General features: G+C 47.6%; 1 protein-coding gene across 8 annotated transcripts in view; it reads right to left on the bottom strand.

Annotated features, from left to right (window-relative positions):
* Nucleotides 1-21,213, bottom strand: part of NSD2 (nuclear receptor binding SET domain protein 2) — a 100,032-nt gene that overhangs the window by 66,292 nt on the left and 12,527 nt on the right. For 3 of the 8 annotated variants that reach the window (XM_073237935.1, XM_073237942.1, XM_073237943.1), the window contains exon 1: nt 19,135-19,286. The exons of 2 other annotated variants lie outside the window; for them this stretch is intronic. The gene's annotated coding sequence lies outside the window, so the exon portion shown is untranslated. Of the gene's footprint in view, nt 1-10,837; nt 11,244-19,134; nt 19,287-21,213 lie in introns of those variants that run through there. 3 more of the 8 variants (XM_073237944.1, XM_073237937.1, XM_073237939.1) reach the window with 3 other exon arrangements.

Genomic DNA, 21,213 nt, shown 5'->3' with positions numbered 1-21,213 from the left:
TAACCACATTGTTTTTCTTGTGAAACCTTCATAAGAGTGTATATCAATGCCTTAATTAAAAAAATAATAAAAAAACTACAGTGAGACACCACCACACCCATTAGAATGGCCAAAAATCCAAAACATTGACGACAGCAAAGGATGGTGTGACTGCAGAGCAGCATGAACACTCGCTCATGGTGGCGGGAATGCAGACAGTGTGGCCGCACAGGAAGGTGGTTTGTCAACTTCTTACAAAACTGAATATATTTTTCCTACCCAATCCATCCATCCATCCAGCTCCTTGGTGTTTAGTCAGAGTTGAGAACTTACATTCACACAAAAACCTGCTCAGCTGTTCAACAGCAGCTTTACTCATAACCACCAGAAATTGGGAGCAACCAAGGTGTCCTTCAGCACATGCTGGACAGACAGACTGTGGGCCATCCAGACAATGGAATACTATTCAGCTCTAAAAAGCGATGGGCGAGCAAACCAAGAAAAGACATGGAGGAACCTTAAATGCATATCACTAAGGGAAAGAAGCCTCCAAGCTGTGTGACCCCAACAATATGACGTTCTGGAAATGGCAGGACTGCGGAGACAGTGGAAGGATAAGGGGGAGGGAAGGATGAACAGGTGCCACATATATGATTCTGTTTATGGGAAATGTCCAGAATAGGCAAATCCAGAGGGACAAGAAGTAGGCTGTTGGCTGCCAGGAGCTAGGGGAGGCAGGGGAGCAGGGAGTGGCTGCTCAGTATTAGGGGCTTCTTCCTGGGATGATGAGAATATTTAGGAATTAAAGGTGATGACTGCATGACACAGAGAATATGCTGAAAACACACTGAATTATATGCTTTAGAATGTTTTAAATGTGAAATTTTATGTTGTGTGAATTTTGTTTCAATTTTTAAAATACCAAATCTCTTGTTGAATGAGAAAGGTAGTAAACATTAAAGTCGTATCTCTCATATGTCTGTAAAACATTTTCCTATTTTCCCTCTAAAACATACTTAAAGTATAGTTAGTGAAAATTCACTACATATTGCTGGAGCATCTGCTGCAAAAACTGAGCCCTATGTCTAAAGAATTGGCTCTGAGTCCACATAAAGGGCAGTCACAGACTGGCCCTGCCCTAAATGGAGAAAGACTGGAGTTCAGCTGAGGGGCAGCATACATCAGAGGGGTCTCAACTGACGTGGGAGGGGTGCTCAAAGCAGCAGGGTCATGAGAAAGTCCAGCCAGAGGACACCTGCCAGGACCCAGAGGACTCCTGTGATACTGACCGCGGGGTCACAACCAGCTGGCCCCCAGTGAAGCACACTGCCCCTGCCAGAGACCTTCCATTAGCTCCTGGACCTCCCATCTTAACAGTGGACCTTCCGTTAGGCCTTACTATGAGAGACAAGAATTTAAAAGCAAAAAGAAAACTAGGAACTCAGAGGAATACACAACACAGAGAATGGGAGAAAATACACTGACACATGCCTTTAAGAGGCACTCACATACATCTTCTTCAGTGCACTCTATCCAGCCCTGGCTACACTGCTGCTTCTGGGAGGTGAATCAGGTGGCAGAAGGGGGTACTATAGAGATTTTCACACCATACCTTTTCATTCTAAACCATGTGAATATATTATATAGTTAAAGGGGTATCTTTTTTGGATTTTTAAAGGAACATTACAGAAATGTAAAAATAGATCCAAAATAATTAAAAACTACGGCACTTTCTGTAACAGCACTCCACAACTGTAAGGGGACAAAAAGAGACAATCAGATATTGTACATCTCCTTACAGACTTGTCAAAGGAGAGGAAGACAAAGGAGGAAAAGGAAGAGGGGAGCTGGAGAGAAAAGGCAGGAGGAACGAGGAAGAGAAAATAAGTTGAAGGCTACGTGAGAAGATTTAAAAACTTACGAAAGACACCCAAGCAGACATCTTTCCAAAGAAGACACACAGGCCAGCAGGTACATGAAAGGGGCTCAACATCTCTTATCACCAAGGAAACGCAAACCAAAACCACAGTGAGCTATCTCGCCTCTCACCTGTCAGGGTGGCTGTCACCAAAAAAAGCATGCTCACTGCAGCACAGTTTATGACGGCTGATTGGAATGACCTACGTGTCCACTGATGGGCAAGTGGATAAAGATGTGATACACATATGTACAGACACACACACACATACATGTATATATGTGCACACACATGATGAGGGCTACTCAACTATAAAAAATAAGGAAATCTTGGCATTTGTGACATGAGTGAACACAGATGATACTATTCTAAGTGAAATAAGCCAAAGAAAGGCAAATACTGTATGATCTCACTGGTATGTGGAATCTAAAAAAAAAGTCAAGCTCACAAAAAAACAGAGCAGAATGGTGGTTGTGAGGGGCTGGGGAAGGGGAAATGGGGAGATGTTGCTCAAAGGGTACAAATTTTCATTTTTAAGTCCCAAAAATATAATATGTAGTTTGGTGACTATAGCTAATAATTCTGTATTATATACTTGAAATTTGCTAAGAGCAAATCTTAAATGAACTCACCACACACACAAAAAGCTAACTGTGAGGTGATGGATGCTTTAATGTGATTATGGGAATCATTCACAATGCATACATATATCAAATCATCACACTGTACACTTTAAATATGCATTTTTATTACTCTATTATACTTCAAAAAAACTGAGGAAAAATGTAAATAAATGGAGTCAAGATTTTTTTAATTATGAACAAAATAGTTCAAGATGTCCCAGAATCGAAAGGTTGAAAAGTGTCCAGCATAATGAACACAAAAGACCCACATGGTATGGAGGAGGGACAGGTCACACACACGAGAGATCAGAGACCCCCAACAGTGTCAGGTTTCTTAATAAAAGAAACTAACCTGGGAAGCCCAAAAATAATGAAGTCGTGCTGCCAAACTTCGGAGAGGTTATTTCCAGTCGAAATTATACATCCAGCCAAATTACCAGGAAGTGTAAGCATGGCAGAGATCACTTTGACACTCAGGTCTCAGAGGGCCTGTACCACGGAGGATGCAGGCCCAGGAAACAGGCAGATCTCAGAAGGTAAGAGGTGTAGCTGGGTGCAAGCCTACACAGGGGTTGGGCCAGCAGGAGACCAGCAGCCCCTGGAGGAAGGCCACCAGGAGAACCATGGGGCTGGCAGATCAGGTGTGACTGACCTTCATCAGAGATTTTCCTGAGGTTCACTGGGAACACCCAGGGCTGAATTAGTAATTGACAAATGGAAAACTAAGCAAACAGAAAAACAACATAATTATTTCCAATTGGAAAACAAAATGCTACCCAAGAAAGTAAATATTATCAACCACAGTGTACAGTTTAGCAGAACAATGTAAGGATTGATAAATACTCATTTAAACTAAAAATTGTCATAAAACTGTGGATTAAAGATGGCCAAAAATTCTTTGTCACTCTGGCCACCAAGAAATAACATCTATTTCTCCACACCCTTGAGCCTGGCCTGGGCCTGTGATAGCGTTAACCCACAGAACATGGCCAAAGCGAGGCATGTCTGTGCAAGCCCCTGCCTTTGAAAGGACTGGCAGGTGTCCCTTCATCCTCCGTGGAGCCAGCCACCATGCTGTGAGGAGGCCCAAGCAGCCTTGTAGGAAGGCCCAATACAGAGAGAACTGAGGGCCCTTTCCATCCAACACCCAATACCAACATGCCAGCCACATGAATGAAACACAATACCACCTAGGGCAGAGACAAGCTAACCCTGGCACACAAGGTCAAAATTGAAAACCTGTAGAGAAATAAACGCTGCTGTGTTTTCAGCCACTACATTCTGGAATAGTTGATCATGCAGGAATAGAAAACCAAAACATCACAACATAGAGAAGATGTGGGCAAGGGGAAGTGGGAGGCCAGGGAATCAGAAAACTAAGTCACCCCCACAGACAAGACTTGACATAACATATAAAACTGCAAATTCTCAGCTCAGCAAAACAAGCAAGCCATTTTACATATGATAATAGGACTATCTACCTGTTTTAGTCTACCTTGTGGCAAATAACCACAAGAAACAGCTGAAAGAGAAGAGCAGCTGCCTCGGTGAAATGGGAGGCAGAGTGACACAGAGGCCTGTCGCCCTTCGCTGTGATCTTCACAAAAAAAACTGGCTTTAGGGTACAGGGTTTGGTTAGATAAAGGAAAAGTTGGAAATATACCTAAACAGGTGGGTGAGATTTTAGCTATGTTTCCGTCCATTTGTCCATATCATACAAGTTTTTCATAAAATGTATTTTCTGACTATAAAGGTAAGAATAATTAAGCTTTGTATTTTGCCTTGGTGTGTCAAGAAATTGCATATCCCAAATAAGGTTCCTATAAAGTCTAGGCTGGAGCCCAGAACTCAGTTTCTGCCACATGGTGCACTCCGCACCTCATTCCTGTGCCAGGAGCTCACAAAGGGAGGGAGAGGTGAGGTGGAGGTGGCACCAGGACATGGCGGCTGCAGAGAGCCGCCTCCGAGACCTCGGGCCAAGAGCAGACGAAAGAGAGGCAGCTGGTGGGGGCCATGAGGACACAGCCAAGAACAGGGGCCGAGCTCAAGGGGCCAGCAGTGTCTCCCCAGCACCCAGTGCTCGCCCTTCTCATGCCACTGTCACGGATGTTCTTTGGGATCCTGGAGAGGCAGAAATGGGACTAAAAGCAAGGTCCTATAAAAATGCATTTTCAGGAGCCAAGATGGCAGCATGAGTAGGGCAGCAGAAATCTCCTCCCAAAACCATATATATTTTTGAAAATACAACAAATACAACTCTTCCTAAAAGAGAGACCAGAAGACACAGGACAACAGCCAGACTACTTCCACACCTGCGAGAACCCAGCACCTTGCGAAGGGGGTAAGATACAAGCTGTGACCCAGCAGGACCCGAGCGCCCCACACCCCAGCTCCCAGCAGGAGGAGAGGAGTCGGAGTGGGGATGGAGAGGTAGCCCAGGACTGTTAAACACCCAGCCCCAGCCATCTGCACCAGAGCGCAGACACACAGTGCGTGCGTGGGGTGTGCGTCCCTGGAAACTAGGGAAACAGGACAGTAAGACCTGTGAGCGGGTCCCTGCAGCCGGCGCCCCAGGACAAAGAAAAGCAAGTGCTTTTTGAAAGTCTTAAAGCGACAGGGACCCCACAGCTGGACGGAAGCATCCAGGGACACTTAGCCCAGCAGGTGGGAATCCCAGGGAACTCCGGGCACCCTAACCCCCTGGGCAGCAGCGCATCTCGGAGGCCCCTCACTGAGATAAACAGCCTCCCGGTCATTTCCCCTCCGATGCGGCTCTGCCATATCGGAGCAGCAGCCCGAGGCAGGGCACGCCCACAGCAACCATGGAGCTAAACTCCATAGAGGCCAGGCAAAAATCAGAAGCCCCGTCTGCACGCAGCTGCCCAGCACAAGCCGCTAGAGGTCGCTGTTCTCCCAGGAGAGGAAGGCCACAAACCAGCAAGAAGGGACTTTCTCCCAGACATCACACGTGCCAGCTCCACAAACTATCTTTATCGCCATGAAAAGGCAGAAGAATTTGATACAGACCAAAATCACAGAGTCAACCCCTGAGAAGGAGATAGACCTAATCAGTCTTCCTGAAAAGAATTCAAAATAAAGATCATAACCATGCTGATGGAGCTGCAGAGAAATAAACAAGAGCTAGGGATGACGTCCAGAGGGAGATTACAGAAGTGAAACAATCTCTGGAAGGATTTATAAGCAGAATGGATAAGACGTAAGAGGGCATTGATGGAATAGAAACCAGAGAACAGGAACGCATAGAAGCTGACGCAGAGAGAGAGAAAAGGATCTTCAGGAATGAAATAATATTAAGAGAACTGTGTGACCAATCCAAAAGGAACAATATCCACATTATAGGGGTACCAGAAGAAGAAGAGAGAGAAAAAGGGATAGAAACTGTCTTTGAAGAAATAATTGCTGAAAATTTCCCCAAACTGGGGAAGGAAATAATCGATCAGACTACGGAAGTACACAGAACTCACAACAGAAGGGACCCAAGGAGGACAACACCAAGACACATAATAATTAAAATGGCAAAGATCAAGGACAAGAATAGAGTTTTAAAGGCAGCTAGAGAGGAAAAAGGTCACCTACAAAGGAAAACCCATCAGGCTATCATTAGACTTCTCAACAGAAACCTTACAGGCCAGAAGAGAATGGCAGGATATATTTAATGCAATGAAACAGAAGGGCCTTGAACCAAGGATACTGTACCCAGCACGATTATCATTTAAATATGAAGGAGGGATTAAACAACTCCCAGACAAGCAAAAGTTGAGGGAATTTGCCCCCCACAAACCACTTCTATAGGGTATTTTCGAGGGACTGTTCTAGACGGGAGCACTCCTAAGACTAAATAGACGTCACCAGAGAAAATAAAATCACTGCAAAGAAAGCAGACCAACCAAATACTAATTAAAGGCAAAAAGTAAAATCAACTACCCACAAAAGCAGTTAAAGGAAACACAAAAGAGCACAGAATAAAACAACCAACATATAAAGAATGGAGGAGGACGAATAAGAAGGGAGAGAAATAAAGAATCACCAGACAGTGTTTATAACAGCTTAATAAGCGAGTTAAGTTAGACAGAAAGATACTAAAGAAGCTAACCTTGAACCTTTGGTAACCACGAATCTAAAGCCTGCAATGGTAATAAGTACGTATCTTTCAATAATCACCCTAAATGTAAATGGACTGAATGCACCAATCAAAAGACACAGAGTAATAGAATGGATAAAAAAGCAAGACCCATCTATATGCTGCTTACAAGAGACTCACCTCAAACCCAAAGACATGCACAGACTAAAAGTCAAGGGATGGAAAAAGATATTTCATGCAAACAACAGAGAGAAAAAAGCAGGTGTTGCAGTACTAGTATCAGACAAAACAGACTTCAAAACAAAGAAAGTAACAAGAGATAAAGAAGAACATTACATAATGATAAAGGGCTCAGTCCAACAAGAGGATACAACCATTCTAAATATATATGCACCCAACACAGGAGCACCAGCATATGTGAAACAAATACTAACAGAACTAAAGGAGGAAATAGAATGCAATGCATTCATTTTAGGAGACTTCAACACACCACTCACCCCAAAGGACAGATGCACTGGACAGAAAATAAGTAAGGACACGGAGGCACTGAACAACACACTAGAACAGATGGACCTAATTGACATCTATAGAACTCTACAGCCAAAAGCAACAGGATACACATTCTTCTCAAGTGCACAAGGAACATTCTCCAGAAGAGACCACATACTAGGACACAAAAAGAGCCTCTGTAAATTCCAAAAGATTGAAATTCTACCAACCAACTTTTCAGACCACAAAGGTATAAACCTACAAATAAACTGTACAAAGAAAACAAAAAGGCTCACAAACACATGGAGGCTTAACAACATGCTCCTAAATAATAATGGATCAATGAACAAATTAAAATAGAGATCAAAGAATATATGGATACAAATGACAACAACAACACAAAGCCCCAACTTCTGTGGTATGCAGCGAAAGCAGTCTTAAGAGGAAAGTATATAGCAATCTAGGTATACTTAAAGAAGGAAGAACCATCCTAAATGAATAGTCTAACATCACAATTATCGAAACTAGAAAAACAAATGAGGCCTAAAGTCAGCAGAAGGAGGGACATAATAAAGATCAAAGAAGAAATAAATAAAATTGAGAAGAATAAAACAATAGAAAAAATCAATGAAACCAACAGCTGGTTCTTTGAGAAAATTAACAAAATAGATAAGCCTCTAGCCAAACTTATTAAGAGAAAAAGAGAATCAACACACATCAACAGAATCAGAAACGAGAATGGAAAAATCACGACAGACTCCATAGAAATACAAAGAATTATTAAAGACTACTATGAAAACCTATATGCCAACAAGTTGGAAAACCTAGAAGCAATGGACAACTTCCTAGAAAAATACAACCTTCCAAGACTGACCAAGGAAGAAACACAAAAGTTAAACAAACCAATTACGAGTAAGGAATTGAAGTGGTAATCAAAAAACTACCCAAGAACAAAACCCCCGGGCCAGATGGATTTACCTTGGAATTTTATCAGACATACAGAGAAGACATAATACCCATTCTCCTTAAAGTTTTCCAGAAAATAGAAGAGGAGGGAATACTCCCAAACTCATTCTATGAAGCCAACATCACCCTAATACCAAAACCAGGTAAAGACCCCACCAAAAAGTAAAATTACAGACCAATATCCCTGATGAACATAGACGCAAAAATACTCAAACAATAGAAAACCAAATTCAAAAATACATCAAAAGGATCATACACCATGACCAAGTGGGATTCATCCCAGGGACGCAAGGATGGTACAACATTCGAAAATCCATCAACATCATCCACCACATCAACAAAAAGAAGGACAGAAACCACATGATCATCTCCATACATGATGAAAAAGCATTCGACAAAATTCGACATCCATTCATGATAAAAACTCTCAGCAAAATGGGTAAAGAGGGCAAGTACCTCAACATAATAAAGGCCATATATGATAAACCCACAGCCAGCATTATACTGAACAGAGAGAAGCTGAAAGCATTTCCTCTGAGATCGGGAACAAGACAGGGATGCCCACTCTCCCCACTGTTATTTAACATAGTACTGGAGGTCCCAGCCACGGCAATTAGACAAAACAAAGAAATACAAGGAATCCAGAAGTTAAACTGCCACTATTTGCAGATGACATGATACTGTACATAAAAATCTATAAAGACTCCACTCCAAAACTACTAGAACTGATACCGGAATACAGCAAAGTTGCAGGATACAAAATTAACACACAGAAATCTGTGGCTTTCCTATACACTAACAATGAACCAATAGAAAGAGAAATCAGGAAAACAATTCCATTCACAATTGCATCAAAAAGAATAAAATACCTAGAAATAAACTTAACCAAAGAAGTGAAAGACCTATACCCTGAAAACTACAAGACACTCTTAAGAGAAATTAAAGAGGACACTAACAAATGGAAACTCATCCCATGCTCCTGGCTAGGAAGAATTAATATTGTCAAAATGGCCATCCTGCCCAAAGCAATCTACAGATTTGATGCAATCCTTATCAAATTGCCAACAACATTCTTCAACGAACTGGAACATATAGTTCAAAAATTCATATGAAACCACCAAAGACCCCGAATAGCCAAAGCAATCCTGAGAAAGAAGAATAAAGTGGGGGGGATCTCACTCACCTACTTCAAGCTCTACTACAAAGCCACAGTAATCAAGACAATTTGGTACTGGCACAAGAACAGAGCCACAGACCAGTGGAACAGAATAGAGACTCCAGATATTAACCCAAACATATATGGTCAATTAATATTTGATAAAGGAGCCATGTACATACAATGGGGAAATGACAGCCTCTTCAACAGATGGTGTTGGCAAAACTGGACAGCCACTTGAAAGAGAATGAAAGTGGATCACTGTCTAACCCCATACACAAAAGTAAATTCAAAATGGATCAAATACCTGAATGTAAGTCATGAAACCATAAAACTCTTAGAAAAAAACATAGGCATAAATCTCTTGGACATAAACATGAACAACTTCTTCATGAACATATCTCCCAGACAAGGAAAACAAAAGCAAAAATGAACAAATGGGACTATATCAAGCTGAAAAGCTTCTGTACAGCAAAGGACACCACCAATAGAACAAAAAGGTACCCTACACTATGGGAGAATATATTCATAAATGACAGATCCAATAAAGGCTTGACATCCAAAATATATAAAGAGCTCACGCACCTCAACAAACAAAAACCAAATAAGCCAATTAAAAAATAGGCAGAGGAGCTGAACAGACAGTTCTCCAAAGAAGAAATTCTGATGGCCAACAGACACATAAAAAGGTGCTCCACATTGCTAGTTATCAGAGAAATGCAAATTAAAACCACAACGATATCACCTCACACCAGTAAGGATGGCTACCATCCAAAAGACAGACAACAACAAATGTTGGCGAGGTTGTGGAGAAAGGGGAACCCTCCTACACTGCTGGTGGGAATGTAAATTAGTTCAGCCATTGTGGAAAGCAGTATGGAGGTTCCTCAAAATGCTCAAAATAGAGTTACCATTTGACCCAGGAATTCCACTTCTAGGAATTTACCCTAAGAATGCAGCAGCCCAGTTTGAAAAAGACAGATGCACCCCTATGTTTATCGCAGCACTATTTACAATAGCCAAGAAATGAAAGCAACCCAAGTGTCCATCAGTAGATGAATGGATAAAGAAGATGTGGCACATATACACAATGGATTATTTAGCCATAAGAAGAAAAAAATCCTACCATTTGCAACAACATGGATGGAGCTAGAGGGTATTATGCTCAGTGAAATAAGCCAGGCAGAGAAAGACAAGAACCAAATGATTTCACTCATCTGTGGAGTATAAGAACAAAGGAAAACGAAGGAACAAAACAGCAGCAGAATCACAGAACCCAAGAAGGGACTAACAGTTACCAAAGGCAAAAGGACTCGGGAGAATGGGAGGGTAGGGAGGGATAAGGGCAGGGGAAAAAGAAAGGGGGCATTATGATTAGCATGTATAATGTGGGGGAGGCACGAGGAGGGCTGTGCAACAGGGAGAAGACAAGTAGTGATTCTACAACATCTTACTATGCTGATGGACAATGACTGTAATGGGGTTTGTGGGGGGGACTTGGTGAAGGGGAGAGCCTAGTAAACATAATGTTCTTCATGTAATTGGAGATTAATGATAACAAAATAAAAATAAAATAAAATAAAATAAAATAATTGCATTTTCACCTGTAATGGGCCATCAAGACACAGATGTCCTCTATCTCAGAAGTTGACCAGCCTACAAAAATAACCAGGGCCCCTCTCTACAGGAAGAGAGGGCAATGGCCTGTGATTTGTTCTGTTACTATTTCTTCTGAGCCAGTAGACGGTCCTCGGTAACACTCCTCGACCATGGCAGGGACCTGAGAGCAGGGCACCGGGGCCACCCATCTCTGCCCTTCACTGCGATGATCTGCTAATTCAGACAGCCCCCCACAGCCAGGAGCGGACCAGTATCTGAGAAATGCACACATGCTCAGCTTCCAAAGGGAGATATTGGACAAACCATTATTTTTTCAGAGTTTTAAGCAGTTGAATTTTAAAGAAACACTGTTTTATACAGACTTTAGAACTCAGCAGAAATGAGTCCAATAAACTGTTCATGCAACGCATGATCCCAGCTCATCTTGCGCCAATACAGAGCACAGATACAGAACCAAGGGGAAAGAGCCCAGCACGCAAGATCCTCAGTAGGCTCACTGGGAGGCTTCTGTGCAGGCAGACCTGCTTCTGAGGAAGAGCAGGCTGCCTATAGGTCCCCCCTAGACCAGCTCACACCTTCCTCTCCACCAATGGGAGAAGAACCGGATATGTGAGAAGCTGGGGTCTTGTCACCCACCCACCAGACAGTGCTCAGCAACACCCAGGTCACATGCAGATGGAACCGAGGGCAGTAAGCTGGCCGCATTCCCTCTCTGTCACCTTGAGTCCGAGGCACGCTGCCTGCCCCCTGCTCTGGCCACAGCGACATCGTGCACACTGAGAGCCTGTGGCACAGCCTGGCCCTCAGGGTACAGACGAGAGCCAGAAAGCAGGCCTACGTCCACCAGCTCTGCTCAGGTGTGCAGGACAGGACAGGCAGGTAAACTGGGTGATGAGTGCTGTGGAGAACAGCAAGCAGCCAGAGAGAACAGGACGGCAGAGAGGGCCCCACTTCAACTGGAGGGTCAGTGTGGGCTTCACTGAGAAACTGAACTCTCAGCCAAAAACTCAACAGAATTTTTTGAAGTTCCTTAACAGGCTTTTCCTTGTTTCTGAACCCTGAAAATGAAGTGAGTGTAAATGCTTGTCTAGAGATGAACGGCACTCCCACCCTCCTGGCTCTGTCAGACAGACACCTGGGGCCATTGTGACTCTGCCCCTGCCCAACCTCCCCAGTTTTACCCCAGAACCTCCTGTTTTACTCCAGAACACTTCCCCACTGAGACTGTCTACTTCTCCCCACACCTGAGCTCCGTGCTGGCCCGCCACCACCTTGCACCAGGACCAACACCACAATCTCCTAACCACCTCACCAGGCACCAGCTCTCCGCATGGAGGGCCCCATTCCAGAGCTGGGAATGAGCATCTGCATTTCTAAGGATCCCAAGCGACTGATGCTGCCGGTCTGGGGACCAGACCTCGAGAACCACTGGACTAGGTCATGGCCGGGAACAAGCCCGGAACAAGCCTCAAAGCAACCACTCATTACTTGGCTCCACCCAAAGGTTTCCTTCTTACTTGCAGCACCTATCTGTGTGTCTCAATCATAAGAGATGGAAAAAGGGGCCATGACGAAGCACATGCCTTAGAACGTCCAGTCAGAAGCCACCCTTCACTTCTCACTGTCCCAAGCATATCACACGGTCACACCAAACTTCAAGGGGATGGGTCTGTTCAGTGCTACAGGGCTCCCAAAGCAGGGATGATGGGAAGGATTCTAACACAGACAGTAATCTCAGCTTGGTCTATGGCCCCTCTCCCCTAACCCTCCTGCCACCAACTCCACGGGGACTCAGGAACACTTTCCAAAGAAAACAGGTTCCCATCACACGCATGCCCGGCGCCATCCCTGCTTAAAGCCCTCCAAGGGCCTCACATTGCTCCTAGGATGAAAATTCTTGACACAGCCCAAAGGAACCACCCCGCCCCTGCAGCCCTGGTCTGCACACACTTCTCCTCACCCTCTGTTCCTCCCACACTAGCCTTCTTGTCACTCTGACCCTAAGGCCTTTGCACCAGCTGACCCCTCATCTGAATGCTCACATCTGCCCCTACCAGGCCCTCCCCCACCCCTCTTCAGGTCTCTGCCCTGGGATCAATCCCACCAGGACGTCTTCCCTGACACCCGGGCCCCAGTTAGGTATAATCTCCCTGCAGATGCTCCTAGATGTACCAATGTTTCCTTCATGACTTTCTTTTTGTTATGGAGAATTCTGAATACATATAAAGACAGACAGAATCAGTAGAGTCCCACGTATCTACACCACCATCAACCTAGGCCAGTCCAACCCAGCCACAGACGCACCACACCCTCTTCAGAGTTGTGAAGCAAACCCCAGGTGCTATATCATTTCATTGGAAACCATCTGTTTGCCTATCTAAAAGGTATAAATTCTGTTCTCAAACCCAACAAAACCACTACAACTAATAAGAATTTCTTAATAATAAATCTAGCCAGTGATCCAATCTCTAGTTGCCCCAAATACTGCAAGTGGTGTTATTTCTGTGTCTAACAGCCTGTCCTGGATGCACATAAGCCCCACATGGTATGAAGAATTGATGTGGCTCCAATCTATCACCCACAACCCCTCCTTTTTCCCTTGTTGCAGACACCAGACTTCTGGTCTCGTGGGTCCCCACAGTCTGAGGTCTGCTCGTGGCACTCCTGTGGGGCTGCTGTTGCTGAAAGTGTCCTTTCACCCATGTTTCCTCTAAGGGGATTGTCAGATGCTGAGTCTTCATCAGATTCAAGTTCACTTATTTGGCAGGACTGCTTCCCAGGCTTTTCAAAGATGTGCTCATCTGTCCACTGTCCCTCCAGTCTGGTCCCCTCACAGGTCTGTCAACTCCATGGGCCCAGAGACACGAAGCTGGGCTGATCACTGGCACACCGCTGGTACACAGTGAGTGAAGAAATGTAGGACACGAGTACCCTGCCACACTAACAAAACAATAATGGCCCATCCTCCTACCCACCTACAGCGAGCCCCATAGTCAAACAGAACAGCGAGCTCCCAGAGCACAGAGGCAGGGAGCAGGCCTTGCAGAGTGCACGCCACTGGCAGCCTGGACTCCGGGCGACTCTGCACCTCTGGTGATTTCTCCCTGCTGTGAGGACTCAGTGAGATGATGGAAAGAGGTGATGTTCCAAGCTGCACGGGGAGCAGCTCCACAGATGGCATGGACTTCCAACCTTCTGGGGCTTGCAGCACAGAAGCCACTGTTTCTAATGAATTTTAATTTTTAAAAACCTCGGAATTCCCATTTTTATGAAATAAAATCCTTTAGGAAAGCAAGACTCAAAAGCTATGTCCACTCACAACTGAGTACCCTTGGGCACTGCCCCAAGCCCAGAAGACGAGTCAGGGGGCCCGCACCTCAAAAAACTCACACTCCAGAGAAGATGGAGCAAGAGCCCACATGATGTGCCGTCACGACAGGGCCTAGCACTCACAAACAGGATGGACCTGGGAGCAAAAGTAACCCAAATGTGCTTAGTGTCATGGGTGCAGGGCTGGCAACACTGGAGCGAGCGCTGAAGCTGGGCTGAAAGAGCACAGTAGTGCCAACTGGGACAGCGTATGAAGAGGGCAATGGAACACACAGCCGTGAGGCAGAGCACAGCTTGTCACTGGCACTGCAGCAGAGGACAGTGAGTGCCCGGGACAGCCCAGGGACTGGCCAGGAAGGGGGCCACACACCAACATCTAGGGAGCTCCCACTTCCGGGTGAGCACTAAAGCACCAGGACACATTTTTGCCTGGGAGGTAAGATAGGGGCTTCTTTTTGGAAGGAACAGAGGTTGATCAAAAACTAGGCCCACCTTCTTTTGACCAATTCACAATGCAATAAAAATGGTGCCACATCCACCCAATCTTTTTCATTGTGAATACCAGAATCACAGGGGCAAGCTCTCTCAAATCTTGAGCCCTGTGCTGTGCCCCAGCCCATCCATGCCCCTTCGATCCCCTCTCTAGCATCTGTTCACCCCTCCCACCCTGCCTCCAGTGCCCTGGGACTGTTCTCTAATTCTGGTGCACAAGCCTCCTCTCTGGCCTCAGCCACCTGTCCATGGCCCTCCACCATTCCAACTTCACACACGGCAGGCATGCTCACACCACCACCCTCATCTAAGCCACTTCCTGAGGCCTCTTATATGATGGACATTGTACAAGGGGCTGAGGGTCCATCCACTCAAGAAGTCACTGAATGACTGCCAGTCACTCAGATACCGTTCTAGGCACTGGGGGTATGACAGTAATCAAAGTCAAAAGGAGAAAAATTCCCACCCTTACTGACATCTCAATGTAGTCAGAAGACAGACAAATAAGTAAACACAGAATGTCAGAGGCTAAGTACTATGGGGAAAAAGCTAAGACAGATGAGGAGTGCCAGACAGCAATGGGTGTTTTATAAACCAGTGGGCAGAAAAGGTGCCTGTGAAGGGGAAGTTTGAGCAAAGACCTAAAGGCAGACAAGGAGCATGCCATACAGGTGTCTGGGGAAGACCATTCTAGAAAGAAGGAAGAGCAAGTGCAACAGCCTGAGGCCAAGTGTGGCTTGAGGGGCTCAAAGCAGAGCAAGAATGGAGAGCGAGCCAAAAGCACAGAACATTCGAGGTGTGCCTACGAGGGCTCTGGGCAGCAGGCAAGGCACTCGAGGTGGCTGTCTGGGAGGGAGGTCCAGGCTGACAGCAAACAGAGGAAACATAGGAAAAGCCGAGCTGGGCCCACACAGTCACAGCGGGTGGCAGGGGAGAGTTGGGGCCCTGCAAAGAGGCCCAAGGGAAAAGCGCAGCTACCAGAGACCAGCAGAGAGACCAGGTGAGGGCAAAACGAGAAATGCAGTTAGCAGCAAAGGCCAGCGAGACTGGTCTTGAACCCCAAAGGACAACGGAGAGCCATAAGAAGTGGGGCCTCTATTGACCATGTTCATTTTAGAAAGACCAGGCAGGGTGCAGAGAGCTGACTGGGGTTGGAAACTGGAGTCAGATCATACTTTCTGATGAGTTGGCCTCCACAGACAGCAGCAAAACACACCTGAAAAATTAATCAAAATGTGGAAACACTGCTGATATAGAAATATACTCTTTAACAGCAAAATAAACTTAATTCACAGTGACTCTTTCAGTGGCAACCCAGTCAACTTAAACTTTGAGATCCCAACCCCTTCCAGTAAGAGAAAACATTGTTTCCCTGCATACCCACCAGGGAAGTTTCACTATAGAGGGTTCTGAGCTACAGGCCAACACTCAGCTCAATGGACACTTTGCAATTTCTGTACTCCTTTCTTTTGTTGAAACCATTATATATTACAGAAATTAAGATAACTTGAAAAAACTCATCTGTGGCTATTTGCTTTCTGGAGGACAGACAAGAGCAGAACTAATTTGAGGGCTGTCTTGATTTCATAACTAGCAAACCAAATGTCATCAAATCAACTCCCTCAAAAAGCTATATTGCAAACGACAGACAGATGCAAAATGCTGATGAGTTCCTGGGAAGCCAACTTTCCTCCCCAAAGTGCTTACTATAAATAGCCATTCCTATAGCAAAATTAACAAATCACATAAGGATAGTTTGTAAAGTATGAGCCTCATGCTCTAGAACTTCCATGTCACCTCTTGCTTTTTATTTTGTACTTTCTTTTCACCTTGTTGGTGATACACAGAGCTACAGCAGACATATCACTGCTTCATCTTGGGGGTAAGTACAGGTCTGTTCTATACTTGTTGTACTTACATGCTTGCACTGTTGCATAATTTTTATTTAACACTAGAGTTAGCTATGATGAGAAAAGGAAAGGAAACAGGCCTGCCTGGCAAACACAGTCTTGGCTCATTAATTAAGGCAGAGTAACTTTAGGCCAGTCCCTTAACTCTCCATATTCAGCTTTTTCCAGAGGGTCCTTTCCTGCTCCAGCATGGCTTATAAAAAAGAGAGGCAAACAGGCCAAATGCTGGCATTAAAATGGTTGGTTGTTTCTCCTAAGTCATATGCCCATTTATTCAGCATTTACTGAGTGCGAGCCATGAGGAGGCACCAGCAGAAGTTAGGCTGCCCAGGCTGTGAGATTCCTAACTCCAAGAGCTCACCCAACTGGGGAGAAAGGACACACATGGCCATTAAAAGGCTAGGTACTCTGCACTAGACAGGACAAGTGGTGGTCCACACCCAACAGGAGTCCACAAAGAGGCCTGCAGTCAGGACAGGGCACCACATATTCAAAGAATAAGGACATATTTACTGAAGTCCAGCAAAAAAGAACAGTGAAGCACAGGAGACTATGATGCTTATCTGAAACTGCATACATTCCACATCCAAGCAGTCCACCAAAACAAAGAGAACCCCTGTATAGCAGAACAAGTGAGGATGAAGCCTTGTATCTTCAGTTTCCACTGATTAATTAAAATGTCCACTTAGAAAGGTTATCTGTCTGGATTAAAGAAGGCAGGGCAGAATAAATCCAGATCATGAGCTTCAGCATCATCTTAGCACATCCTTTTATGTGCCCGGTGACAAGAACTCCCCATCTGGCATAGAGCACGTTTTATGACAGTGTTTTCTATCGTCATATCAGCACTTCTTAAGTCTAATTCCCCTTACGTGTACTTGTTTTAATAACTGAAACATCAACCCACAAAAATCGAAGTAATTAACTAGTTTATATTCTGCCGTATAAGTAAACCTTTTAAAAGCTGGACTACTTGTAGGAGGGGAAGCCCTCTGAATAGGAGGAAGGTTCTACCCACTCTTCCTTAAGGAGGACAGGGTCTCTAATATCTGGCTTCAAATGCTGCGGTTCTCACTTCCTCTCTACTCGGGTCCTCATGTTCAAGCAGGTCCTATTTGATGGCTCTGTATAGCTTGGCTGCATAAAAACCATAAGCCTAGTTGCCACACTGGTAGCTTGTTTACCTTGTTTTCCTGTGTGTTTCCACAAACTTCATGTGATTATTTATGGGCACACACAAGAATAAACTGCCCATCATTCTTCAAAACTCATGAAGTTACTTATCTGATACTCTTAAATAGGAATGTTTACTGCTGGAATCACAGACCAGTCTAATTAGTAATAATGGAGTCAGGAGGAGAGGATTTTTATATTGAATAGATCAGAGTTGTTCACAAAAGCTTATGCAAACTCACAACTGTATATAGCAAGACCTCCCTTTACCAAACATCAGCCCCAAACTGAAGGCTGTGGGGCGTCTGAGAAAATGGAAGAAAAGGAAAGGAAATGACTCAAAGTAATCGTGCTTAAGGCATGAGTCCTCTTCACTTCCAGCAGGCAGTTTAGATTTGAACTATGGGCGGGTGCGGGGTGCAGGAGCGCACATTAAGTACAGGAGGAGAGCTGTGCTCACTGGACTTGCCTCATTGTTGCTCGGATCTGCGCTTTTTTAGTACTGATGCTCTCATCACATTTAAATATGTAAGACATTTAAAACATTTGGAAAAATAAAAGACTTAAAGTCCCAGCTGCGGAGATGGTGTGGCTTCTAACATCTTCCATTATGTGGAAATAACGTACTTAAAAACACATAAAATAGAGTCAACCTAATCGATGCGTGGTACCCACTTGAGGTATCTAAGTTGTTTAGTGATTAAGGAACACGTATCTTGCTGCTTAACTCCTTTAAAAGTCAAGGCCTTCAAAGTCCCAGCGTGGGTCCCGAAGAACTTCCCTGCCCCCAGCCGAATTCACGCCCTCTCCGACCAGCCCTTGCCTCGCGGGGTCCGGCAGCGCCCGCCCCGCAGTCCTCCCCTCTGCCTACTGATTCCCGTCCGCAGGGCGGGTGTGATACTAACTTTCAACTTGAATGTCAAACCTGTGACTTCCCGCTCTGAGCACACAGGGAGAGAAGCCGGGCGCTGCGGCGGTACACGCTTTCCACCCACACTCAGCACCAGCCTCTCCCGCACGCCCGGCTGGAAGGCGCCCGGCAGCGCGGCGCAGCCGCCCGCCAGACGCACCCCGCGCGCCCAGGCCTCCGCGCGCCCGGGCCCGAGCCTCCACCTGCCAAGGCCCGACGCCCGCGCCGCCAACGGCCGGGGCCGCGGAGCCACCCGCCCGCGCTTCACAAAGGCGGCCGGCCCGCCGGCGCCCCGCGAACAAAGGCCGCGGGCGGCCGGCACAGGTGCAGCCGCCGGGCCCAACATGGCTGCCCGTCGCCCCGTTAGCCGCCGCCGCCCGCCCGGCCCCCGACCGCCCCGCCCCCGCCCCTCGCCCCGGCCCTGGCCCCGGCCCGCCGCGGCGGCCAGGCCGGCGGCACCAGTGACCTGTTGTGCGTCGCATCCTCCGGCGGCGGCGGCGGCGGCGGCGGCTCTCCGGGCGCGGCGGCTCCGGCGGCGGCCGGGGCGGGGGCCGGGACGCGGGCAGGGAAGGCCGCGGGCGCGGAGGGGGCGGCGGCGGCGGCGGCGGCGGCGGGCGCAGCGCGGCCAGGCCGAGGCTCTCCGCGCGCGGCGCCGACCCCGCCCCCGCGCCTCCCGCCCGCCGCCGCCGCCGCCGCCGGGCCGCCGCCGCCTCGCAGAAGCCGCGGGAAAGTGCGCGCCGCTGATTGGCTACCGCGCTCGCGGGGCCGCGGCCGGGCTTTTCAAATCGGCGCGGGGCGGGGCCGGCGAGGGGGTGGCGGGCGCGCACGGGCGGGCGCCGTGGGACCCCGGGACCCCGGGCTCGAGAGTCGCGTCAAACAGCGGCGAGCGCGCACGCTGCTCCCGCTCCTCGTCCGGGCGCGCGCTGGCGGCGGTGAGGCGAAAGTCCAGAGCTGGGAGCGCGAGGCCGGAGCGAGCGGCGCGTGCTGACGTCACGGCCGCGCTCCCAGGCGCTGAGCGCGAGCCCGCCGCGCGCGGCCACCCCCGCCGGCGCGCGGACGTGGGCCCCCGGCGTCCACAGCCCTCGCCGCCGGGCGCCCGCTCGCGCCCCGCGGCCTGTGCCGGCTGGTCCCAGGCCCGGCACCCAAGGCCCCTTCGCGGCCCTGCCTCGCGGGTAGGAGGAAAGCGCCCGGGTCAGGCAGCGCGGCGGCGGGGGCCTGGTCAGGCCACCCGGCTCTGGGAGGCGGAGATCAAGTTCCAAATGCCCCTGCAAGCGAAACCCAGTAGGAACTCGTAGGGGAGCACTGTGGTGGGCGCGCCGGGATTGCAGAGAAGGGCGCAAAAGTCCCCACCCGTGCCTGCGCTCCTATAGACTCAGCAACTACAGGGGACGGGGAAAAGAGGCCGGAGAGGGACTGGCCTGCACGGTGGCTTAGTGGTCTTCCTACAGAATATCTGCAGAGCGTGGGGTCAACCGATCCCCCCTCCTCCCAGGCAGATGCAGGACTTAACACAGTCCCTGAAACTGCGGGGGGATGTGCCATTCTAGTGAGGCTGCGAGGCAGGGAGTGCCAGCCAGTGGTCACAGTCTAGCTCTGGAAAGATCACTCTGGCTGTGGTGAGGACAGTGGGGTGGGGTGATGGCCACGAAGTGGTGCCACTAGGGTCTCCTTTCAGAGAGGGCCTTCCTGCCCAGCCTCCAGCTGCCAGCTCCTACAGAGTCTGCCTCAGCTGCAGAAAACCACCTTACTGCAGGTCTTGGCCTTCCTGGTGGCTGAGGGCATGGGGTCCAAAGGCCTGGTCAGCTCTGCTAGTGCAGGACTCTGGTAGGAAACTGTCACTTCAGAGAAGCTCACACTTCATACTCCCTACCTCAACCAGATACCAGCTTCATCTGCTAGCACCAAAGCAGGTACTGGCCTAGGGCAAGCTGGGGTGGGCAGACGCCCTCCCTACTGTTTCAGCTGAAAGGGATTACAGAATTATTCACCCGCTGTCCAAGGACTGTTGGTGAAGTCCTGCTCTGTGTTTAACCCTTGCAGGGTTCTGGGGATCCTAAGCAACCAGCAGAGACACCAGCGGTCACTGCCAGGACTTGCCTCTGGCCACGAGAAGCCCCAGGAGGTGTCTAGCTGGATGGAGGCCTGTTCATATTTGCATTTTGCTGTATCCTTCTGGCTTTGAGTAGAACAGGTACCTTCTTGCAGGTCTTATATCCCTCTGGGGCACAAGCCTGAAAACTTCCTGCCTCCCCAGCACCTTTTAAATCCTTCCAGTACAAGACAAATACCACCCCATCTCATTTGATTTCCAAGATTTGGAATTAAGGTTCTTCCAAAAATACCCTGCATTTAGAATAGTGCAACCAGTATGTAAATTTATTCAAACATGCAAGTGTGTTTGGATTTTCTTGAAGAAAGTTATTTGGGGTTGGCTGGTCTTTTCCTGCCCAGTGTACGTCTCCCTGGGCCGCCTGGCTGTCTCGTGAAGGTCCTGAACCCTTTTCAGTGAGTCTAGCCAGCTAGACAGCCCCTAGTCCTGCACATA

This window comes from Manis javanica, chromosome 5, assembly GCF_040802235.1.
Source record: "Manis javanica isolate MJ-LG chromosome 5, MJ_LKY, whole genome shotgun sequence".
Classification (NCBI taxonomy): domain Eukaryota; kingdom Metazoa; phylum Chordata; class Mammalia; order Pholidota; family Manidae; genus Manis; species Manis javanica.
Note: the sequence above shows the minus strand (reverse complement) of the source record. Positions and strands in the feature narration are given on the sequence as shown.